We start from the raw sequence: 24,827 nt of genomic DNA, 5'->3' as shown, positions 1-24,827 counted from the left end.
ATATCACCTCTCAACTCATCGTCCAACTCACATTTCATCTATTATATCTACCCACGTTTTACCCCAACATTTTCGTAGATATAAAATACATATATAGTTTAAATCATTTAAAACATGTATAAAATCTTTCACCGAGCATAGACAGCAAGTAAACAGACAATATGCACAGATATCACGTAGTAAATACTTCATATCTAAGTGTAAGTTGAAGGGGACCATGCACTCACCTGAGAGGTGGTGACTCAACACTCGGACAGCGCTTCAATACTCTCGAAACAATTTCCTTCGATAAAACCTACTATCAATACCACTAGGGTTTAGTCTAACGACAAACTAATTAGTCTGACTATTATTATTATTATACAAGCGTTAATAACACTCAATATAACTCATAATAATAGCCCAAATAATTATTTTAAGGACCTAATAACATTCCTATAAATATTTGAAAGCTATATTAAAAATTACATAAGCGTAGCTCACTTACAACGAATTTTATCGAAAATCGGACTTAATTGGAGCAGCGTTTCGAAACCGAAAGACTCCTTTTTCTCGGGACTCCGGGAGCCTCGGGGCTTCCTTAGGGTGCTAGGTATTTTTCCTAGGGCTTAGGGGTGGTTTGGGAAGCTAGAGAGAGAAAGAAGTTAGAGAGAGAGTGGGATTTGGTGTGTTTTGCTCGGCAACCCTCGCAGCCTATTTATAGGTGCAAGCCTTCGGAGGTACGCTGCGCGTCCAGCAGCTACGCTGGGCGTAGTCTCGGATAAGAATACCAACATCGGTCCAACTGTCTCACATCTTCGTCGGATGGATAAGGCGCGAGGGTACGCTGGGCGTACCAACCTCAGACGCGGGACGTAGCGAAGGGAGGCGTGTCCGAATCCGAAGCGGTCACTGATCAGCGATGGACGGCCTAGAACGCGCCACGTCATCAATTCCTTATCAGCCTTCGCAAATTCGATCATAAACTTTAAAAATTCGTAACTTTCGCGTACGAGCTCCGTTTTTAACGTTCTTTATATCCACGCGAAGGTGGGAACGTAGTCTACAACTTCCGTTTAGACTTCGTCGGCTAATTTTGACTCGATTTTAAATTTTTTAATTATTAACAGGCCGGGACAGGATTGGTCCGTTAAATTCTCATAACTTCTTCATCCGACGTCCGTTTTTGCCCTTCTTTTTCTCGTTACGCTACTATTAACGAGATCTTCGATTCTCGTTTAGCTCGTGCCGGCTAAAAACCGCTCGATCTGACATTCGAATTTCAGGTTGTACACTGCTAATCCGAAACTTCGAAAAATCATAACTTCTTCATACGAAGTCAGATTTGGGCGTTCTTTTTTCGATGTTCTTAGTTTAACGTATTCTACGACTCTCGTTTATATCGCTAAGTCTAAAACTCGCTCTATCGTAAATTCACTATTTACGCTTCCCGGTGCCGTGCCGGTTCCGTCGCGAAACTTCGACGGGTCATAACTTCTTCGTTATAACTCGGATTTCGGCGTTCTTTATATGTATGAAAACCTTGTGACATATACTACAACTTGGTTCAAACTATTTATTCTAAATAATATTTTGTCAAAAAGTCATTTTCGACCACTATTGCCTCTAAATTCACTAGCCCGGATCTACGGGCGTTACAATTATCTCCCCCTTAGGATGATTACGTCCCGAAATCTTCAACGAAACAGGGCTCACATGATGAATCTATTCGTTTTCTATTCATCCTAAATCATAACTTCGATGTTTCTTCGAACGAGTATCTAACTCTTAGACTCCTTGACTACAGGCGGTGCTCGATCTTGTATCCGCTCGCTATCTCACATTAGACTCCAAATTATGACCTTCAAGTCACAATGTCAATCCTCGGTTGATACGTACTTAAGATAAGTTCTTTTATTACTACAATGGACTGATGTGTCATATTCTAATGACCTCTCATCATATGTTGCAAAGCTTAGACTCAAGTCTCTTAGAGTCAAATTCCAGAACAGACTATACCTTCCTTCATGTTCTAGATCACATCCTAAAAAGGTAGCATTTCTAGCTACAAGCAAATATTGTGATACTTCTACTGATTGCTTTGATTATCTTTTATTTCAATCTTCCGGCCTAAGTCAGATGCTACATCAAACTTGGTTCTCTGAACCACATAACATACTTATCGTAGTCGGACTCCATTTGATATAAACACTTGGGTCGGAATAATCAAAAATATTTTTAGTCATTACCGAAATGATGGTAACGACATACTTGAATAAAACGAAATCATTTACTAGCTTCTTGGTAACCTTGTGACTTTCCCTGATCCAAGCGTGAGTCCTGTGCTTCCGGTAGTATATGCATCTACTACCTTTCACACCTACTCATACTCGTCCCAAGTATTGTCTCGCAGTTTTCCCAAGTCACCATACAAGAAAATCACATAACAGTTTAACACATCGGATAACAAAATGAAGGTTTTATTATTTCTTGAAACTATTACATAGGTGTTCAAGTTCACCCTAGACTATGCCTCTAATAGGCTACATCATACGACACTATGGCTATTGCATAACTTGATCTTCGGATATGAAGTCGTCATCCTTGATTCCTCGAACGGTTTTCTGCTTCGTCGAGGATCATGTGGAATGCCCTTGGCCTCGGTGGCGTTTTTGGTCTTGTTGCTTTATTTTTCCCCGGACAGTCCCTAGAAATATGCCCTTATTTGTTACATCCATAACACACCTTCTTGTTGGACGCACACTTGCTAGCGTAATGCCCTGTCTTTCCACATTTGTAGCAAGTCACCTCCTCGCCACATTTCCTGAAGTGCTTCTTTTTACACTTCTCGCACCACTTGGATTCACCTCCTCCCCCTTCTTCCGTTTTTGAGAATTTATTTTCCTTGTTGGATTTTAAAGATCCTTCATGCTTCCTTTTCTCGCCAACTTCAGCTCTCTCCAGACCTTTTTCTCTAATCTGGGTCTCAACATTCCTGGCTACCCAGATGGCTCCTTTCAAAGTGGTTGCTTGCTTGACCATTGGTCCAAAGTCTGCTGGTAATCCATGGGCAAACTTATTCACCTTGGAGAGCTCAGTTAGAACTAGATAAGGAACAAGCTTCATTTTTTACGTAAAATTTGCAGCATACTCGATGACACTCATCTGTCCCTTCTTTAGATTCTGAAACTCATTGTTGATCTCCAGAAGATCCTATTCAGAGCAGTACTTCATTTTTAACTACACCAGAAAATCCTCCCATGACATCTTGCTCGCTTCTCCTTTGGGCATCGAATCGGCTAGTAGCTTCCACCAGCTTTGTACTCCAGATTTCAACAAAGGAACCACGAGAGCGGTCTTTTGCCTGTTGCTACACTCGCAACTTTTAAACATCGTCTCCATCTCAGAGATCCAGTTCATGACTTCCACCGGCGTCGGGCTTCCCAGAAAAATACGATAAATACCTTATCAATGCATTTTCGAAGAAACGTATTTTATTCATTTTAAAACGTGTCACACCCCAAAACCAGAACGGCGGAAACGTCCTGGGGTGGATGACGTCATGTCAAGTATCACAACACATGCATTATAGTAATCAAAGTACAACAAAACATTGCATTAATAGTAATCAAAGTACAACAAAACATTGCATTAATAGTAATAGTTTTACATGGTTTACATAATAGTACAACAAAGTAATACAAGTAATAGTATAAGAGCAACTTGGCACAAAGCCGTCTTCAATAGAAGCTCCTGGAATGTACCTGTCTAAAGCTGACCTGAGAATACAAGTTATTTGAAAAGCGAGTATCAGCATTTTTACAAATGCTGGTGAGTTCATAAGTATTAAGTGTCATTTTATCCAAATAACTTTAATAAAAGTGGTAGTTTTAGAGTATCCATTAAATTAGTGTCTTTTCCAGAAAATCCTATATTTTCTTTAATAAAAGCAGTCTTCTACCAAGACTGGACGGAGTTATGTGGTAAAAAGTAGTTTTCCCTTAATCGCTATCATTATCAAAATACATAATTTGATTATTTAAAGAAAGGAAGAGAAATCAGGGAAATAACATATGCCTCAGCAGTGAAGACTGCTGACTAAGGCAAAAGGAATCATAGACTCCAGGAGAGTATCGAACAAACGACACGCATGGCTCAGTCTAACAAAGGGAGACATAGACCCCAGATAGTACCAAATGAAAGGTACGACTAGTAAGGTCTAAAAACAGTGAATACAGACCCCAGAAAGTATCAAATGAAAGATACAACTAGCAAGGTCCAAAAACAGTGAATACAGACCCCAGACAGTATCAAATGAAAGATACAACTAGCAAGGTCTAAAAACAGTGTGACTCTGAGAGTGGGTTTCCAACATACAGTGTAAATTGCTGGTGAAATACCGTTACCTTAAGGCCATGAATTATAAGGTAACCTGGGATACTCGTAACCATACTAACCGACACTAGAGTACCTGACGCCCTACAAGCGTCTATAAAATGTGACATTTGTCACCCCTTGGCTTGGTAGGCCATGGACTGTAGATAGCAGTCAGGGTGCAGGGGTGTCAATCCCGTATAGATCTATACACACAATGTACGCTCTCCCTACAGGAGTCTCTGGTTACCAACTAGACGACAGAGAAGGCCGTGTCCCGAAGATGCATCCCAAATAGTGGGTAGTGTGTTTCCAGTATAAGTGTTGAACTAGAGGTAGAGACTCATAACTGAATTGACTAATGTAAACCCATATGACTATGCTTGCATACATAATATATAATTAATGATCAAACGACCTTAGGACGAACATCCGATCCCACCAGACCACATCTCAACGAAGAAAAGGAAATAGGGCGAACAAGCCTTCCCAAGTCCTTCAAACATTATTTATATGCATCTATACAAGCACAGTCATACTCCTAACTATGTGGAAGTGTTATCAGGTATAAGTGTATAATGAAGTGGGGGCATTCTCAAGTATAAGTGTATCACGAGGTGGGGACGTTCTCAAGTATAAGCGTATCACGAAGTGGGGACGTTCTAAAGTATAAGCATATCACGAAGTGGAGGCGTTCTCCAGTATAAGTGTATCACGAAGTGGAGGCGTTCTCAAGTATAAGTGTATTACGAAGTGGAGACGTTCTCAAGTATAAGCGTGTCACGAAGTGGAGGCATTCTCAAGTATAAGTGTATCACGAAGTGGAGGTATTAACTAAACAGAAATAACCCAGTGGTATCTTAACCAAGTAGAAGTATAAAAACATAGACGAAAACTTTGGAAAAACATTTATATATTAAGAAAATCACGACTTTGTATTCCTTTGTAAAATAAGTTTGAAAATCTTTAAAAATCCTTTGAAAACCTTTCATAAACAAGTTTAAAACGAAACTTTGATTAAACATCATAAGTAAAAGCTGAACAAATAACTATGTTTTTAGAAAACCATTTACAGTGTCATTCTCGGTAAAACAGTTAACAGTGTGGTAAATCCTTGTGCATGTGGGTTATCAATCACATGTGATTGATATGATAACTAACATGTTTAACTTGTATCCCCCCCCATAAAACATGTAAAAACATTTAAAAGGTTCATTCAGGGGTATGAACTCACCTGGTGTAAGTGGATCCGACGAAGGTGCCGGTTGGGTGCTCGGTGTCAAGTAAAGACTTGGACACACTTAGTGACCTATTAACATATGATAACATATGTTTACATACAATTAGTATATATAATACTGATTAAACAAGTATACGCATCCTAAAGAGCGGAAAACACTTGGTTAAGTGTTTGGGGTGTCCCGGGTAACATTTAAGGGCTTGAATGGCTTAGGAATGGAGTTTACTCTTCAAGAGTAAACTCTCCATATTGTGTTTACGGCCCTGGGACAACTCCCCATGAGTTTACGACTGTAAACTCATGGTGAGGGTGTTCTAGGATGCTTAAGGGCTTTATATCAATTGTGGAATTTTGCTAGACTCAAATATCAAATGTGTGAATGGGTTTAAAGCATCAAATGGATCCTTTGAGGAGTTTACGGCCCTAAGCAAGGGAGCTTATGTCCGTAAGCTCCTATACACTCTTTCTTTTGGTGTTTTAAGGGCTTAAATGGTAGAGGGTAAATTCCTAAGAATTTTTCCAAGTCAAATGGGGAGTTTAGGGCACCAATTGGGCATTAAATGGGAGTTTAAGGCCATGAACCACCCCTATGGGAGTTCACGGCCGTGAACTCCTACTCTCCTAGATTTATTGAAGTTTAAGGCCCTTTGTTCAATTCTAGTGATTTATAATGAAGTATGAGGCCACTTGGGGGCATTAAAACCATCATTGGGTGAGGTTTGGGGGTGTTTACGGCCTAAGCACTTGCTTGGGCCGTAAACTCCTTTTTACCCCTCATTTCTTAGTGTTTAATTGTTCTAAACCCGAAATAGCATGTCCCTAGTTTATGTCTTAAGCCTAAGGGTGGTTTGGGAGTGTTTTTAGGGCATTTTTGCAAGGGTTTGAGGTGTTTACGGCCTAAGCATGTGCTTGGGTCGTAAACTCTCTTTTATGCCCTAAATCTAATTGTTTTATACTTCAAACACTCCTAGGCTAAATCCTTAATTAGTTCCTAGGCTTAAAGGGACAAATTTGGGTCATTTTGGCCTCATTTAAGGGGTTTACGGCCTAAGGATGCTCTTAGGCCGTAAACTCCATTCTAACAGCTTCTAAGGTCGATTTTTGGGGTTAAACCACAATCCATAATGTTTAGAACAAACTAGGGTAAGGGGACTTATGATTGGGAGGCGTTTGGTTGCAGATTTGAGTCGAAAACGGGCTTGTATGAGAGAGAGTATAGAGAGAGGTTGAAAAAGGTTGAAATGGAGTTTACTCCCCCTTATATAGGGGCTTGAGTTGAAGCTCAGTGGAAATCTACCCGATACTGCCCTTAAACGTGGCTTTTGGTCGCGCCCGATTTAGTGGTCGTAATAAAATTTAACTTTTTCCAAAATAATATGGAAATGTAATTTAAGTTTTTATCTACTTTATTACGACTATAAAGACATAAGGATATAAATAAATAAAACATTTATTTATTTGGCGACCTCTGATTAACGGAACTTTTATAAAATGGAATATTCCGTTAACTGTAACGGAGTAATGTAACGGAATAAACTTTGGGTTGTCACATCATCCCCCTGTTAGAGGGAATTTTATCCCGAAATTCAGGTCTAGGCAAGGTAATAGGTATGAATGACCGAGTAGAGGCAGGAGGGTACTTCCTATTCGGTTTATCCTCGCATTCCCAAGTGAACTCTGGTCTGTGTTTGTCATTCCAACAAACCTTCACCTACGGGATGTGGACTTCGTCTCGTGTAGTTAGTAGGTTCCGACATGATGTATCTACGAGGTTAGGGTTCTCAATGGTTTCTATCAAGATGAGTGTGACAACCGTCAATTTTCAGTCAAGTCAAAGTCAACTAAAGTCAACAAGTCAAACCGGTCAACTCAATTTGCCGTGAGTACTAGAATTTACGTTATGTAATTTCTAAACAACTCTCTATTCTAATGAGAGATCATAAATCGAAAAGTGCGTACATCTAGACCTCCTTAACCTAAAACGGTGGTACGTGGAGAGCCAAACCGATAAAACAATGTTACATACTCATCGGGAGTATGCAAGATCCTTAAACAAGGCCTAACGGGGTTTACGGACCTTGCAGTGCGTAGCCAGACACTCAAAAAGGTCACCAATGAAACCCCTCTCAATCGTTTTCACTCCATCTCTAAGTATGTGAAATCTCTCCCAAATATCTATCAGTATGTCAAATCTCTCCCAAATCTCTCTTTATATGAGAAATCTCTCCAAGAATGTCAAATCTCTCCCAAAACTCTCTAAGAATGTGAAATCTCTTCCAAATATCTCTTTGTATGTGAAATCTCCCCAAGTATGTCAAATCTCTCCCAAATCTCTCTAAGTATGTGAAATCTCTCCCAAATCTCTCTAAGTATGAGAAATCTCTCCCAAATCTCTCTTTGTATGAGAAATCTCTCCAAGAATGTGAAATCTCTCCCAAATCTCTCTTTGTATGAGAAATCTCTCCAAGAATGTCAAATCTCTCCCAAATCTCTCTAATTATGTGAAATCTCTCCCAAATCTCTCTTTGTATGAGAAATCTCTCCAAGAATGTGAAATCTCTCCCAAATCTCTCTTTGTATGAGAAATCTCTCCAAGAATTTCAAATCTCTCCCAAATCTCTCTAAGTATGTGAAATCTCTCCCAAATCTCTCTCTGAATGAGAAATCTCTCCAAGAATGTCAAATCTCTCCCAAAACTCTCTGAGAATGTGAAATCTCTTCCAAATATCTCTTTGTATGTGAAATCTCCCCAAGTATGTCAAATCTCTCCCAAATCTCTCTGAGTATGTGGAATCTCTCTCGAAATCTCTCCCAACTTTCTATAATCACTCGGGGCATCCCGACCCTCGAATGTGGCGAAAACAGCCCAAAAACGGAAGTCTACGCGAAAAACGGACCTTAGGAACCGAAACCCCACTTAAGGAACCGAAACCTCTCTTAGGAACCGAACCCTCCGAACCGAAAGTACTATTCATGAACCGAACCGAAGGTGCTGACTTATGAACCGAACCGAGAGTACTGTTCATCCTAGCCGAACCACGCATAGAAGGAAGAACCGAACCCGAAGGTACTGTTCATTACTGTTCACTATAGTTCCTTCGGTTCTGGCTTCTCTTCGGACCAAACCTTCTGACCTTCGCTTCTGACTTCTCTTCGGACCGAGCCTTCGGACGAACCCTCGCCTTCGCTCCTTCTTCTGGCTCGCGCCTTCGCTTCCGAACCATGCACCCTCCTGACCGAACCTCGGCCTAGGACCGAGAGGTCTCGCTGGGAAGCTCATTTTTCTCCCGGTTTTCGCGTAGTTTTGCGTTTAAGGCCCGTTTTTAATTATTTTGACGCGGGGTTTTCACCCAAAATCATATTTTAACATAATAAACCCTAAATATTCACAATTTAATCATAAATTCATAAAAACCTCTATTAAAATAATAAAAGCAAGTGGGTAAAAGTACAAATAAGTGGAGTGTTGACTTTGCTTTACTTTATGACAAAAGCAACCACTCTCACACCCACTCTATGACCAGCCATACCTCCCCACCTTACCTAGGTCACATCAATGTCATTTCCACTCAATCATCACTCCTTCCCACGTTTTTGAGAGCTGGATATTCATCCTCTCTCCTCATTTTCTCTCATTTGCTCTCATTTCACAAGAAGATCAAACTCTTTTCTCTCTCACTTTCTCTCTCTAGAAATTCGAGATTCAAGGGCTGATCTTGAGTTTTTCCTCCACATTTGGTAAACATAATCCATTTCCTTTATGATTATCTCAATTATTTCCACTCAAATCATGGATATCTTACACAAACTCCATTATATTTGTGTTAGAGCTTCGAATCTTCAAGGGATTCTTCAAGTGTTCTTGGGTTGAACACTTCTCTTCTTCAACACTTATCTACTGAAATCACCTAAGGTGAGTTCATACCCCTACATTTTCATGTTTTCTCAAGTTTTTAGGGGGGGAATACAAGTTAAAACACCAAGAACATAACTAAATTCTTCTAACAGCTTTCATCAGAAAAGTTGGACTCCATTCACGGACTGTTTTGGACATCTTAAACATTTTAGTTTTCAAAACTGTTTTAGGTGCATGTAGTTCCACTTCTTAGCTTTAAAATGACTACTTGTACATCTCCATACGATTTTTCTACAATTTATGGTGATTTTTACAAAACTGCCTATCATTTCAAGCACCAATCCGGACCAGTGTGTGATTATGGACTTTTTCACCCAAGTTGGAGGTCATTAAAAATCATGATAAAAATTATGAGTAAACTAGACACATTTTGGGAACTCTCAGAATTTACGGATTTAGTTTTCGACTTCGTATGATTTTTCTATGGCTTTTCTAAAACAGTGCAGGAAGGCCTAATTTAGTTAACATCATATAATTTTCATAACACTTTGTATTATGTTGAGCAAAGTGTATAATAATAAATTCTAAGTATTGAATGTGTTTCTTTGCAAATTTTATCATCATAAACTGAAAAAAAGTCATTCATGATAAGATTTATTCATTCATTTAGAACACGTATATAAACTATAATAAGCATATCGTAATCCTAACGCTTTTTCATAAAAGAGTTCTTATATATTACAAACGTTTTGGATAAAACTATAATAGGTATAGTTTATGATACATCACATAACACACACGTACAAAAAGGGTACATTCATACAGAAAGGTTTTACACTCCCGCACACGACTTGCAAACTTGTTAACCTAAATTGTGAGACAATCTCTTTCCATACTTCCGAGTGCGGGATATAAAATCCTGTTAGTTATAATCAGAGTCTCCTGGAGGGAGAACGTGATAGTTGTGTATAGATCTATATTGGGTTTGACACCCCATACCTTGCTACTTGCTACAGTTGGACCTGCAGGTCTACGGGTGACAGATGTCATTTCAGTTTTACGACGCCTGAGAAACGTCGTGGCAGGTTAATTTAGTCTTAAGTATGATTATAGCGGCTCACATAAGGATATAACAATACATAAAGTTTATGGGATTTTTATATAACTTAAAAGGGTTTTATGTCGATTTTAAAATCACTTTTATCTCAATAAGTACAGATATTACTGTACACTTTCAGTTTCGGTATTTATGACTACACATCATGTGATACCACATTTATAACTTTAAGTATGGACAATACTGGTTATTTTCTTGGTCCTGAGATTTAGGACTACATATACATAAAGTATTAACAAACAAAAGAATTTGCGGGAACTTCATTTATTTCAAGCGCGTTTATGTCAATTTAAACACATATCATTTTCCTTTAGTAAGAGAGGTTACTTATACATTTTGGTCGTCGGTTATAAGACTACATTACATAAATTTTATAAAGAAAATATCGGATTTTCTGAATACATATCATCTCGTTTTTAAAAGGGAAACGGTTTACTTCTCCAATAAAATCTCTTATGAACTCACCAACCTTTGTGTTGACACTTTTCAAAACTACTTGTATTCTCAGGAATTCAGTGAAAACAGGAAATCAACAACGTTTTGAGGATGGGACGATAAATCGTCAAACAGTTCATTTTGTTTCATAATGTAATTGATTCGAATCATGTAAACATATACTTTGGTGTAACTTTTTCAATTATATTTATGATGGTTGTATTTACTTTGAGCACTATTATACTCATTGTTGTGATACTTTACATGAAGTCCTCCACCCCTGGACGTTTCCGCCATCCTTGGTTTGGGGGTGCGACAGATTGGTATCAGAGCATTGTTTATAGTGAACTCAGTATATCGAACCACATAAGATATACAAACTATAAATGCATTGGGACTAGAGTCTCTGATTTTATGTTTTCAAAACAACTATACTTTTAGAAATATGTAGTTTCTTATTAAAAGTATACACGCATGCGTACATACTAGGGCCACGTCGTTCTAGAACAAAACAAAAGTAATGATTGTTGGATATCACAGGTAAGCTCGGGGATGTATGGTCAGTCTTGAGAGTGGCATAGCCTGATCAACTATGCCCGTCCGAGGAGTGATTAGCACATGCCCAAGAATGGTTGTGATATGGCAACAAGTCTAAAAACTTACCAACACTACCACAATGAAATACCATAGGGGTATTTGGTGTTATTATAATTACTTATCTGAGAACTAAATAGATTTTTATCAATAGGTCAATAATTGCTTAGTGGATACATTAAAATTATATGTATCCAGGACGTCATAGACTTAGAATCTGTGGATCTTTGCTTTACTTCCTGTTCTCGTTGGATTGGGGATTTAGAGTTAGGATCGCTTATTCGAAGGTCTATCCTATCCCAAATACATATGACTAGTATGCACTAAACAATGTGTTGAAGTACCTGATAAAAATCATCTTATAATTATCTAATTAGTACATCTACTTAGTTATTTCTTATATCCCCATTTCTCGCGAAGATATCATGGCTGGATTTCATCCCCACGACGACCCGTACTACCCTAACCACAACAATACTGAATGGCTCGGAGAGGAGCCAGAGAATGACTACCCAATCCCTGTGGATGGTCACCAAGCTGAAGGCCTTGCTGATGGTTCTGACTCCGAACCTGAAATGGTGAACCTATCCTCGATGACCCGTGTTCCAAATCCCAATCCTCGACCGGCTTTCCAAGGCCCAATGCCTCCTTGGGTAGAGTGCTTGGAAATCTGGAGCGAAGAGCAAGACCAACCTATGTCGTTCGATGGAGATCGAAGCTTCTACAACATAAGCGAAGGAACCCCAGCAGATAGAAATTTTTTCCAATCCTGGTCCGTAGAGTTGCCCGAGACGAGATTCAGGGCAGAACAACTCTCCATAGTATCGCAGAGGTTGATGCAAATGCAAGAATACATACAATCCGCACCAATCGCCTTGAGCACACTCGTGAAAAGTCTGAGGAAGACTATGAAACCTTGCTGCAAGCACTGGCTGAAACACGAACCGATGTCATAAAACTTCGAGTACGCCAGAGGGTGTACGAAAGGCACATGCTTGATATGGAGCGGCAGCTAGCTGAACTGAGAGATCACAAGAAAATGACCGCCGCCAGTAGTAGATGCCTTACTTCAATTCATGTTAAAAAGGAATCGTTTTTCCTATCTATGCCCTATGTGGTATTCCCTATGAAACTATCTTGTACTGTAGGTACCTTTAGTGAGGCCTTTAGGCGGCCAAGACACTCCTGCTTCGATATGATGTAAGACCCTCTACCAGGTCAATTTTCCCTAATTTGTTACATCTTAAACATCAATGACGTATCAATCAGCCGAATTCTGTGTCACCTTTTTGTTCAAACACTCCCATCATGCTGCCATAGGAGCCTGCCTAAAACCCACTCTATTCAAGTTGTAAGACTAGAGTAATCTAGCTCCGAAATCGTTCCTGATCTTCTCTCCAAGGTTGGATCATGTTATTCACCAACCAATGGAACCCGGTTTCAAACAACAAACATCAAAAGATCACTACCTAAACTTACTTCTACTCTGTATTAGGACTGCGTCATAGGGATGCAGGTCAAATCTTCGAGAACATGCTCCAATTAGTCGTAATAAGGACCTAACCTGGGTCAACTATAAGGCTCCACTTGGATGCAGAACTACTAAAAATTCATGGGTTTACCATATAAAGACTCCCGTTCTGAATTGTTTTCAGAACGCCCTTAACGACCAAATTACGTTACAAATCGATATAAGATAAAACTTAGTTAGAAACTCACGACGTATAGCCATTCTAAAAACTCATTATCATCTCACCCTTAAACATTTTGTTGAGAAGTTCCTTCTTCATAAACTTAGGGGTGCGATCATACCAACACTAATGCACCGGATCCCATCAAAACTCCCCAGCCAAGCGTGTTTGGACACACATGATTCTAAGATGGGTAAAGCTTGACGCCCGTATGAAACCCACCCCTACCCACTGCTGTAACTCCATTTCAAGAATGTTAGCGGAAACACTAGGAATAGTACAGTAACATGCAAAAATTTATATGAGTAAATATAAATAGTTAGGATGCACTTAAGATAATCATTTCCACTAACGAAGATGATTTTCATCGTGAAACAGAGCTATGTCTTCACCAAGAGACAACCAACCAACTAGCAAGGCGCCAACTCTACAGATAGACGCTGCTACTTTTCAGGCTGCAGTCACGGCAGCCGTGGCAGCCGTCATGGCACAGTTCAATGCTAACAACGCCAGCAGAAATGGAAGCGGTACTGACAATACAGATTGTGGTAACAATCAGGAGCACCAACGGGTGTCCACCAGCGAAAATACCTCAGGTCACAAACCTACGAGCAAAAAGAGAAAGTTTTGGAACATGAAAGAGCGCCACCAATCTCAAAGATCCACTAAAAGACAACAACCTATGGCTACCCCCACCATCACAACAGCAGTCACGACACATGCCCCGACACTAGCCACGGGGTCTGCCACCCAAACGCCGGCCAGACCATATAAGTGTTCACTCCCAAAGTGTAACCAATGTGGCTTCCATCACACAGGAGCTTGCCGAGAGATACACTGTAAAAACTGCAACAGGAAAGGGCACACCGCCCGTTTCTGTAGGACCCCGACTCAGTACATCACTTCAACACCCAGTACCAAGGTAATTCCAGTGTGCTTCCTATGTGGCGAAGCGGGACACTTCAGAAGAAACTGTCCAACTGAGAGGAATGACGGGGAAAGCGGAGGAGCATAACAAACGAATGGCAGGATCAGTAGGAAACCATAATAGGACTTTTGCAATGTTTCCAACGATAAAAACGTTTAAGTATCATATGTTTGTAATGAACTTGTTATGCTTGCTAAAGTCACCGTCTTTCTAAAAGTAGTTAAAATACTCTCTCGTTTAAAACGAACCAAATACATTCATATATGATCTTAAGATCATTACCTGTAAGATGTGATGACTTTGTACATACATCGGGGTTAATTATAATCAAAATACTGAATTCTTGAAACAAATAATTTCATCCCGACTCCTAATCCGTATCTAGTAGTAAGAACCGAGTGGGGCCACCCACTCGACGATTCCCCAACATCAGATCCCATACGACATTCATATACCGTTCGATCATAGGGAGACCTGTCAGGGGTCATGATGTCAAATAACATTACTAATTCTCGAAAACACACCCACCGCCAGTGCTAGACACTGTGGTATAAATCATCTACGATAATGATAACATCAAACAAAGTTTATCACCCTAAAAAGAAACACAAGATACTCTATTACTCTAGTGATCTCTTCTTGCGAATTCAGCTTAGCTAGTTTTATCTAAAAAGATATTGTTGTCGTCATCCAATTTTCATTGATATAGCCCTCATCTTCCCAATTTAACATCTACAAAAGGACCTTTCACCTAACCCCTCCAAACATCAAAACATTCGTCTCTCATAAACATCCAGCACGGACCTCCGGATCATCTTTTGCTATGGAACCCCAAAACACGCATCAGAGGAGTGTTATACTTCCCGAAACCTTATCACAAGTGCTTACAGGAGACCTTTGGGAATGTCACGCATGTAGCAGACAAGGTCCAAGCACAGAAGCTTGGGAAAGATATGGTACGAGTTCTGCCATGAACTTCAGGCCAAGGTTGCCCAGGAGGACGAGTAAATGTCCTACCATCTAAGAAGGCCTAATCGTGTAAACCAAACCCACATGCTTCCTACCGAGCTACAAGAACTCTTAGGTCAAACCTGTCGAACTACTCAACAATAAAATTGAAGAACCAAGCTTTTCACCCTGGAAAGCTCTGTTCTTATTCTTCAAATAGAAAGGCAAATTGCTCCTAGTTCCATTAACTTCAGAGGCCCTGACAATATCTCCAGTAGAAACTTTTACTATCTGCCTCACATAAACGAATAGGCCGACCAACCACAAGGAACGAGGTACCCTTTAGGAATCGGACCTGAGATCTGAATATCACCAGTCGCGAGTATTGGAAAAAGGATGTCCGAGGACAACCCTCCAAATTCGATGCGGACGCTGCAAGTCCGTAGTGATACCCCTCGGATAGGACCAACCCGTTCGCAGTATTCATAGGATGTGCCATTCTTACTAGGATCAGTTTATCGTTATCGTTGTAAGTGACTTGCTTATCTACCCTCGTAGTAAGAAGGATTACTAAGTTATTTGTTATGATTTCCTCACTTATACATTCCCCAGTTATATATAACGAATACCTGGTAGATAATAGAATGTGAGAATTCTGACTTAGTTTCTTTTCCTCGTTGGGATGTGAAACTGAAGTAGAATCACACATTTTACTATCCGCCCAATATTGGTTATATCATAATGTGTATGAGCTAAGTTTTCGTGTATAATAACTCATCTCTTAGTCAGAATCAAAATAATGTAGAGCCGACCTTAGTCACTTACAAACTCCTTGCCTAAATTCAAATTTCGGGACGAAATTCCCTCTAACAGGGGGATGATGTGACAACCGTCAATTTTCAGTCAAGTCAAAGTCAACTAAAGTCAACAAGTCAAACCGGTCAACTCAATTTGCCGTGAGTACTAGAGTTTACGTTATGTAATTTCTAAACAACTCTCTATTCTAATGAGAGATCATAAATCGAAAAGTGCGTACATCTAGACCTCCTTAACCTAAAACGGTGGTACGTGGAGAGCCAAACCGATAAAACAATGTTACATACTCATCGGGAGTATGCAAGATCCTTAAACAAGGCCTAACGGGGTTTACGGACCTTGCAGTGCGTAGCCAGACACTCAAAAAGGTCACCAATGAAACCCCTCTCAATCGTTTTCACTCCATCTCTAAGTATGTGAAATCTCTCCCAAATATCTATCAGTATGTCAAATCTCTCCCAAATCTCTCTTTATATGAGAAATCTCTCCAAGAATGTCAAATCTCTCCCAAAACTCTCTAAGAATGTGAAATCTCTTCCAAATATCTCTTTGTATGTGAAATCTCCCCAAGTATGTCAAATCTCTCCCAAATCTCTCTAAGTATGAGAAATCTCTCCCAAATCTCTCTAAGTATGAGAAATCTCTCCCAAATCTCTCTTTGTATGAGAAATCTCTCCAAGAATGTGAAATCTCTCCCAAATCTCTCTTTGTATGAGAAATCTCTCCAAGAATGTCAAATCTCTCCCAAATCTCTCTAATTATGTGAAATCTCTCCCAAATCTCTCTTTGTATGAGAAATCTCTCCAAGAATGTGAAATCTCTCCCAAATCTCTCTTTGTATGAGAAATCTCTCCAAGAATTTCAAATCTCTCCCAAATCTCTCTAAGTATGTGAAATCTCTCCCAAATCTCTCTCTGAATGAGAAATCTCTCCAAGAATGTCAAATCTCTCCCAAAACTCTCTGAGAATGTGAAATCTCTTCCAAATATCTCTTTGTATGTGAAATCTCCCCAAGTATGTCAAATCTCTCCCAAATCTCTCTGAGTATGTGGAATCTCTCTCGAAATCTCTCCCAACTTTCTATAATCACTCGGGGCATCCCGACCCTCGAATGTGGCGAAAACAGCCCAAAAACGGAAGTCTACGCGAAAAACGGACCTTAGGAACCGAAACCCCACTTAAGGAACCGAAACCTCTCTTAGGAACCGAACCCTCCGAACCGAAAGTACTATTCATGAACCGAACCGAAGGTGCTGACTTATGAACCGAACCGAGAGTACTGTTCATCCTAGCCGAACCACGCATAGAAGGAAGAACCGAACCCGAAGGTACTGTTCATTACTGTTCACTACAGTTCCTTCGGTTCTGGCTTCTCTTCGGACCAAACCTTCTGACCTTCGCTTCTGACTTCTCTTCGGACCGAGCCTTCGGACGAACCCTCGCCTTCGCTCCTTCTTCTGGCTCGCGCCTTCGCTTCCGAACCATGCACCCTCCTGACGGAACCTCGGCCTAGGACCGAGAGGTCTCGCTGGGAAGCTCATTTTTCTCCCGGTTTTCGCGTAGTTTTGCGTTTAAGGCCCGTTTTTAATTATTTTGACGCGGGGTTTTCACCCAAAATCATATTTTAACATAATAAACCCTAAATATTCACAATTTAATCATAAATTCATAAAAACCTCTATTAAAATAATAAAAGCAAGTGGGTAAAAGTACAAATAAGTGGAGTGTTGACTTTGCTTTACTTTATGACAAAAGCAACCACTCTCACACCCACTCTATGACCAGCCATACCTCCCCACCTTACCTAGGTCACATCAATGTCATTTCCACTCAATCATCACTCCTTCCCACGTTTTTGAGAGCTGGATATTCATCCTCTCTCCTCATTTTCTCTCATTTGCTCTCATTTCACAAGAAGATCAAACTCTTTTCTCTCTCACTTTCTCTCTCTAGAAATTCGAGATTCAAGGGCTGATCTTGAGTTTTTCCTCCACATTTGGTAAACATAATCCATTTCCTTTATGATTATCTCAATTATTTCCACTCAAATCATGGATATCTTACACAAACTCCATTATATTTGTGTTAGAGCTTCGAATCTTCAAGGGATTCTTCAAGTGTTCTTGGGTTGAACACTTCTCTTCTTCAACACTTATCTACTGAAATCACCTAAGGTGAGTTCATACCCCTACATTTTCATGTTTTCTCAAGTTTTTAGGGGGGGAATACAAGTTAAAACACCAAGAACATAACTAAATTCTTCTAACAGCTTTCATCAGAAAAGTTGGACTCCATTCACGGACTGTTTTGGACATCTTAAACATTTTAGTTTTCAAAACTGTTTTAGGTGCATGTAGTTCCACTTCTTAGCTTTAAAATGACTACTTGTACATCTCCATACGATTTTTCTACAATTTATGGTGATTTTTACAAAACTGCCTATCATTTCAAGCACCAATCCGGACCAGTGTGTGATTATGGACTTTTTCACCCAAGTTGGAGGTCATTAAAAATCATGATAAAAATTATGAGTAAACTAGACACATTTTGGGAACTCTCAGAATTTACGGATTTAGTTTTCGACTTCGTATGATTTTTCTATGGCTTTTCTAAAACAGTGCAGGAAGGCCTAATTTAGTTAACATCATATAATTTTCATAACACTTTGTATTATGTTGAGCAAAGTGTATAATAATAAATTCTAAGTATTGAATGTGTTTCTTTGCAAATTTTATCATCATAAACTGAAAAAAAGTCATTCATGATAAGATTTATTCATTCATTTAGAACACGTATATAAACTATAATAAGCATATCGTAATCCTAACGCTTTTTCATAAAAGAGTTCTTATATATTACAAACGTTTTGGATAAAACTATAATAGGTATAGTTTATGATACATCACATAACACACACGTACAAAAAGGGTACATTCATACAGAAAGGTTTTACACTCCCGCACACGACTTGCAAACTTGTTAACCTAAATTGTGAGACAATCTCTTTCCATACTTCCGAGTGCGGGATATAAAATCCTGTTAGTTATAATCAGAGTCTCCTGGAGGGAGAACGTGATAGTTGTGTATAGATCTATATTGGGTTTGACACCCCATACCTTGCTACTTGCTACAGTTGGACCTGCAGGTCTACGGGTGACAGATGTCATTTCAGTTTTACGACGCCTGAGAAACGTCGTGGCAGGTTAATTTAGTCTTAAGTATGATTATAGCGGCTCACATAAGGATATAACAATACATAAAGTTTATGGGATTTTTATAAAACTTAAAAGGGTTTTATGTCGATTTTAAAATCACTTTTATCTCAATAAGTACAGATATTACTGTACACTTTCAGTTTCGGTATTTATGACTACACATCATGTGATACCACATTTATAACTTTAAGTATGGACAATACTGGTTATTTTCTTGGTCCTGAGATTTAGGACTACATATACATAAAGTATTAACAAACAAAAGAATTTGCGGGAACTTCATTTATTTCAAGCGCGTTTATGTCAATTTAAACACATATCATTTTCCTTTAGTAAGAGAGGTTACTTATACATTTTGGTCGTCGGTTATAAGACTACATTACATAAATTTTATAAAGAAAATATCGGATTTTCTGAATACATATCATCTCGTTTTTAAAAGGGAAACGGTTTACTTCTCCAATAAAATCTCTTATGAACTCACCAACCTTTGTGTTGACACTTTTCAAAACTACTTGTATTCTCAGGAATTCAGTGAAAACAGGAAATCAACAACGTTTTGAGGATGGGACGATAAATCGTCAAACAGTTCATTTTGTTTCATAATGTAATTGATTCGAATCATGTAAACATATACTTTGGTGTAACTTTTTCAATTTTATTTATGATGGTTGTATTTACTTTGAGCACTATTATACTTGTTGTTGTGATACTTTACATGAAGTCCTCTACCCCTGGACGTTTCCGCCATCCTTGGTTTGGGGGTGCGACAATGAGTGGGATACGAAGGGTGGTCCTAAGCTCTCGGAAGGGTAGAGCTTTTCAGTACCTAGAACATAGTGTACTTCTATGGCAAGATCATCACTGGCGTGATCGCCATTCCGAAGTTCCTAACGTTCTCTCTCATACTGGTAGCGTAGTCCTTCAGGTTGGTTCTTAGGAAGCTCGGGTTGTCCTTGGTTTTTGCGTTTCCTATCAATTGGCTTTTAGATACTTTCTATGTCATCGGATGGGTTGCGTGTCTACGGTATCTTTTTGTTATAGAGTGTCTATCTCAAGTTCGTGCAAAATGAACCTGCACTAACGAATCTTGAGATACGGAAACCCTCAGGGTCGGGGAGATAGGGTTTCACCAGACGAGTGTTGGACTATCTCGGGAGGTGGTTCTACTATTTCTATGTGAGATAGTATTCGTGGAACACCTAATAGTCCATTAAATCTCTAAGACTTTGGTTTATTCTAGTGCGGAAAGCGCATGCTCCTGCATAGCCCCTCGACTAACACCAAGGTTGGTGTCAAGCCTATAATCTTTTCGGGATCTGGGTCATGAGGCTTAACGCAACTACTTTCACACTTTGATCAAGTATTCTTGGCTGCGGAGGTTATCCTATGGTTCTCGGTATTCTAGTGTTTACTTCGGAGAATGAAGTCTATTGTCTACAGGGCGACGACGATTTCCTCCATGCGAGAGGGTGGAGGGTTATAGGCACTACTCGTCTGTAACAGGGTGGACGAAGTGCCTGAGTAGTGCGAACATCTTCTGCACTAATCTTCTGAAGGTTCTGAGTTTTTTCGGTCTAGGTCAAATCTAGTGAGTATAGGTTCCATTACTCGGAACTTCAATCACTTTACTAACTGAGGGTGTTAGCTACCATGTGGGCTTAACCGGGATGACAACAAATTTTGGATTTGTGGTCATTATAGTAGCTCAACCCGCAGTGGCTCTCTTGACTCCAGCTCCTATTTTATGGAATAGGATGAAGGGCTTTACTATGAGGTTCGTGATAGAGCTCATACTTGGCTTAACCACCAATACTTGGTGTATGCAAGCCGTATATAATTGAGGTCGGCAGGATGTTCAGCTGTGCGACTCCACCCATGACCCACAACCCAACGAGGAACAGGGAGTAGGGAGGAAGCACACATTTCATCTATTATATCTACCCATGTTTTACCCCAACATTTTTGTAGATATAAAATGCATATATAGTTTAAATCATTTAAAACATGTATAAAATCTTTCACCGAGCATAGACAACAAGTAAATAGACAATATGCACACATAGCACGTAGTAAATACTTCATATCTATGTATAAGTTGAAGGGGACCATGCACTCACCTGACAGGTGGTGACTCAGCACTCGGACAACGCTTCGATACTCTCAAAACAATTTCCTTCGATAAAACCTACTATCAATACCATTAGGGTTTAGTCTAACGACAAATTAACTAGTCTGACTATTATTATTATTATACAAGCATTAATAACACTCAATATAACTCATAATAATAGCCCAAATAATTATTTTAAGGACCTAATAACATTCCTATTATTATTTGAAAGCTATATTAAAAATTGCATAAGCGTAGCTCACTTACAACGAATTTTATCGAAAACCGGAACTTAATTGGAGCAGCGTTTTGAAACAGAAAGACTCCTTTTTCTAGGGACTCCGGGAGCCTCGGGGCTTCCTTAGGGTGCTAGGTATTTTTCCTATGGCTTAGGGGTGGTTTGGGAAGCTAGAGAGAGAAAGAAGTTAGAGAGAGAGTGGGATTTGGTGTGTTTTGCTCGGCAACCCTCGCAGCCTATTTATAGGCGCAAGCCTTCGGAGGTACGCTGCGCGTCCAGCAGCTACGCTGGGCGTAGTCTCGGATAAGAATGCCAACATCGGTCCAGCTGTCCCGCATGTTCGTCGGATGGATAAGGCGCGAGGGTACGCTAGGCGTACCAACCTCAGACGCGGGACGTAGCGAAGGGAGGCGTGTCTGAATCCGAAGCGGTCACTAATCAGTGATGGACGGCCCACAACGTGCCACGTCATCAATTCCTTATCAGCCTTCGCAAATTCGATCATAAACTTTAAAAATTCGTAACTTTCGCGTACGAGCTTCGTTTTTAACGTTCTTTATATCCATGCGAAGGCGGGAACGTAGTCTACAACTTCCGTTTAGACTTTGTCGGCTAATTTTGACTCGATTTTAAATTTTATATTATTAACAGGCGGGACAAGATTGGTCCGTTAAATCCTCATAACTTCTTCATCTGACGTCTGTTTTTTCCCATCTTTTTCTCATTACGCTACTATTAACGAGATCTTCGATTCTCGTTTAGGTCGTGTCGGCTAAAAACCGCTCGATCTAGCATCACTATACCCCACTACTATCAAGTCATCATTCCCACCAAGGGTAAGGACCCAGTCCTTAGTCCTCCGCCGGTACTTGAGAATGTTCTTCATCATAATCCAGTGAGCCTTGCCAGGATTCCCCTGATATATGCTGACCATGCTTAAAGAAAAGGCCACATCAGGGCGAGTACAAGTCATGGCATACATGATCGAGCTTACAACGGAAGCATATTGTACTCGACTTATCTCAGCTATCTCAACCTCTGTACTCATACTCTGAGTGTTACTCAGTATGGCGTTACTCTGGATCGGTAAGTCACCTTTCTTGGAATCCTGCATGCTGAATCTTTTTAGCATCTTATCCAAGTAGGAACTTTGACAAAATCCAATTAGTCTCTTACTCATTTCTCTCAATATCCTTATCCCTAGGATATAGGTAACTTCTCCAAGGTCTTTCATAGCGAAACACTTCCCAAGCCAGGACTTAACCTCCTGTAAGGTTAGGATGTCATTTCCTATGAGTAGTATGTCATCCACATACAATATCAAAGAGCTAACTATACTCCCACTAGCCTTTACATATATACATGACTCATCCTCACTCCTTGAAAAGCCAAACTCTTTGACTTTCTTATTGAAACAAAGATTCCATCTCCGAGATACTTGTTTTAATCCATAGATGGATTTCTCAAGCTTACACACTCTATTAGGGTACTTTTCATCGACAAAACCCTCTGGCTGACTCATGTAAACATCCTCAGCCAACTTTCCCTTAGGGAAAGTGGTTTTGACATCCCTCTGCCATATTTCATAATCATGAAATGTAGCAATGTCTAGCATAACGCTAATAAACTTAGTCGTCGCTACTAGTGAGAAGGTTTTATCATAATCAACTCCCAGAGTTTGAGTGAAACCCTTCGCAACTAGTCGTGCCTTATAAGTCTGTACATTCTCATCCATGTCGGTCTTCTTCATGAAGATCCATTTGCACCCGACTGTCTTACGACCTGGTACATTGTCAGCCAAGTTCTAAACTTGATTGTGATACATGGATTGAATATCGCTGTCCATAGCCTCTTTCCATTTGGCTGACTCAGGGCCTGCTATAGCTTCCTTATAGCTGTTAGGTTTATCCAGATTTACCAGCGTACTATAACTGATAAATGTATCACCTTCCATAGTAATATGGAAACCATAGTAATGCTCAGGTGGATTCCTATCTCTGGTGGAACGCCTGAGAGGTACAGACTCGTCAGTTGTTTCAACAAGAGTTTCTTCCTCAGGTTGATTGCTAGTATTTGAGGTTCCTTCACCGCTTGACTCTTGAAGTTCTTCAAGGTCAATTTGCCTCCCACTGTTTCCTTGTCTTATGAATTCTCTGACGAAAGACTCCTCTCCTTGCCATATAGACCACATTTTTACTAGGTCTGTAGAAGAGGTAACCAAAGGATTTTTGTGGGTAGCCGATGAAGATACATCGCTCACTACAAGGTTTGAGCTTCTTGTGAGTCTCATGCCTCATGAAAGCCTCGCAACCCCAAATCTTGATGTGCTCTAAATTGGGAACTTTCCCAGTCCACATCTCGTGAGGTGTTTTGGCAACCTTCTTTGTAGGGACTAGATTAAGGATATGGGCAGCAGTCTTTAAGGCATTCCCCCAGAATGAGATTGGTAATGAAGCTTGACTAATCATGGAACGAACCATGTCTAACAAGGTCCGATTATGCATCTTAGCCACACCATTCAGATGTGGTGTCCTAGGAGGTTTCAGTTGTGACACAATTCCACATTCCTTAAGATAGTCAAGGAAGTCGATACTAAGATACTCACCACCTCGATCGGATCGGAGTATCTTTATCTTCCTGCCCAACTGATTCTCCACTTCCTATTTAAAATCTTTGAAATTCTCAAAGGTTTCTGACTTATGCTTAATTAAGTAGACATAGCCATATCTACTGTAATCATCAGTAAAAGTCACATAGAAGCGGTTAGCATCCCTTGTGGCGGTTCTGAAGGGCCCACATACATCGGTGTGTATGAGATCCAACAAACCCTCACCCCTATCACAAGTACCAGTGAAGGGTGACTTAGTCATTTTTCCAAGTAAACAAGATTCATAACTAGCATTTATCAGTAAGTCAAAAGACTCCATGACTCCAGCCTTTTGGAGTTGGCCTATGCGCTTCTTGTTGACATGTCCAAGATGAAAATGCCAAAGGATGCCTTATCCAAACTAGTGGAAGAATCAATATGAAAAACATTATTTCCTAAGTTGTATACAACTGACACAGTTTCATATATGCCATCACAAGGTAATGCTTTAAAATAAAAAAACACCATTATAAAAGCATTAATACCACCACATTCATTATCAAATAAAAAAGTAAATCCTTCTTTGTACAAACCATGAAAAGAAATAATATTTCTCGTCATTTTAGATGAGCAACAACATTTATTCAAATCTAATATTAACCCACTACTAAGCAATAAAGAATAAAATCCAATCTT

This window comes from Lactuca sativa, chromosome 6, assembly GCF_002870075.4.
Source record: "Lactuca sativa cultivar Salinas chromosome 6, Lsat_Salinas_v11, whole genome shotgun sequence".
Lineage (NCBI taxonomy): Eukaryota > Viridiplantae > Streptophyta > Magnoliopsida > Asterales > Asteraceae > Lactuca > Lactuca sativa.
This window is presented reverse-complemented; position numbering follows the sequence as displayed.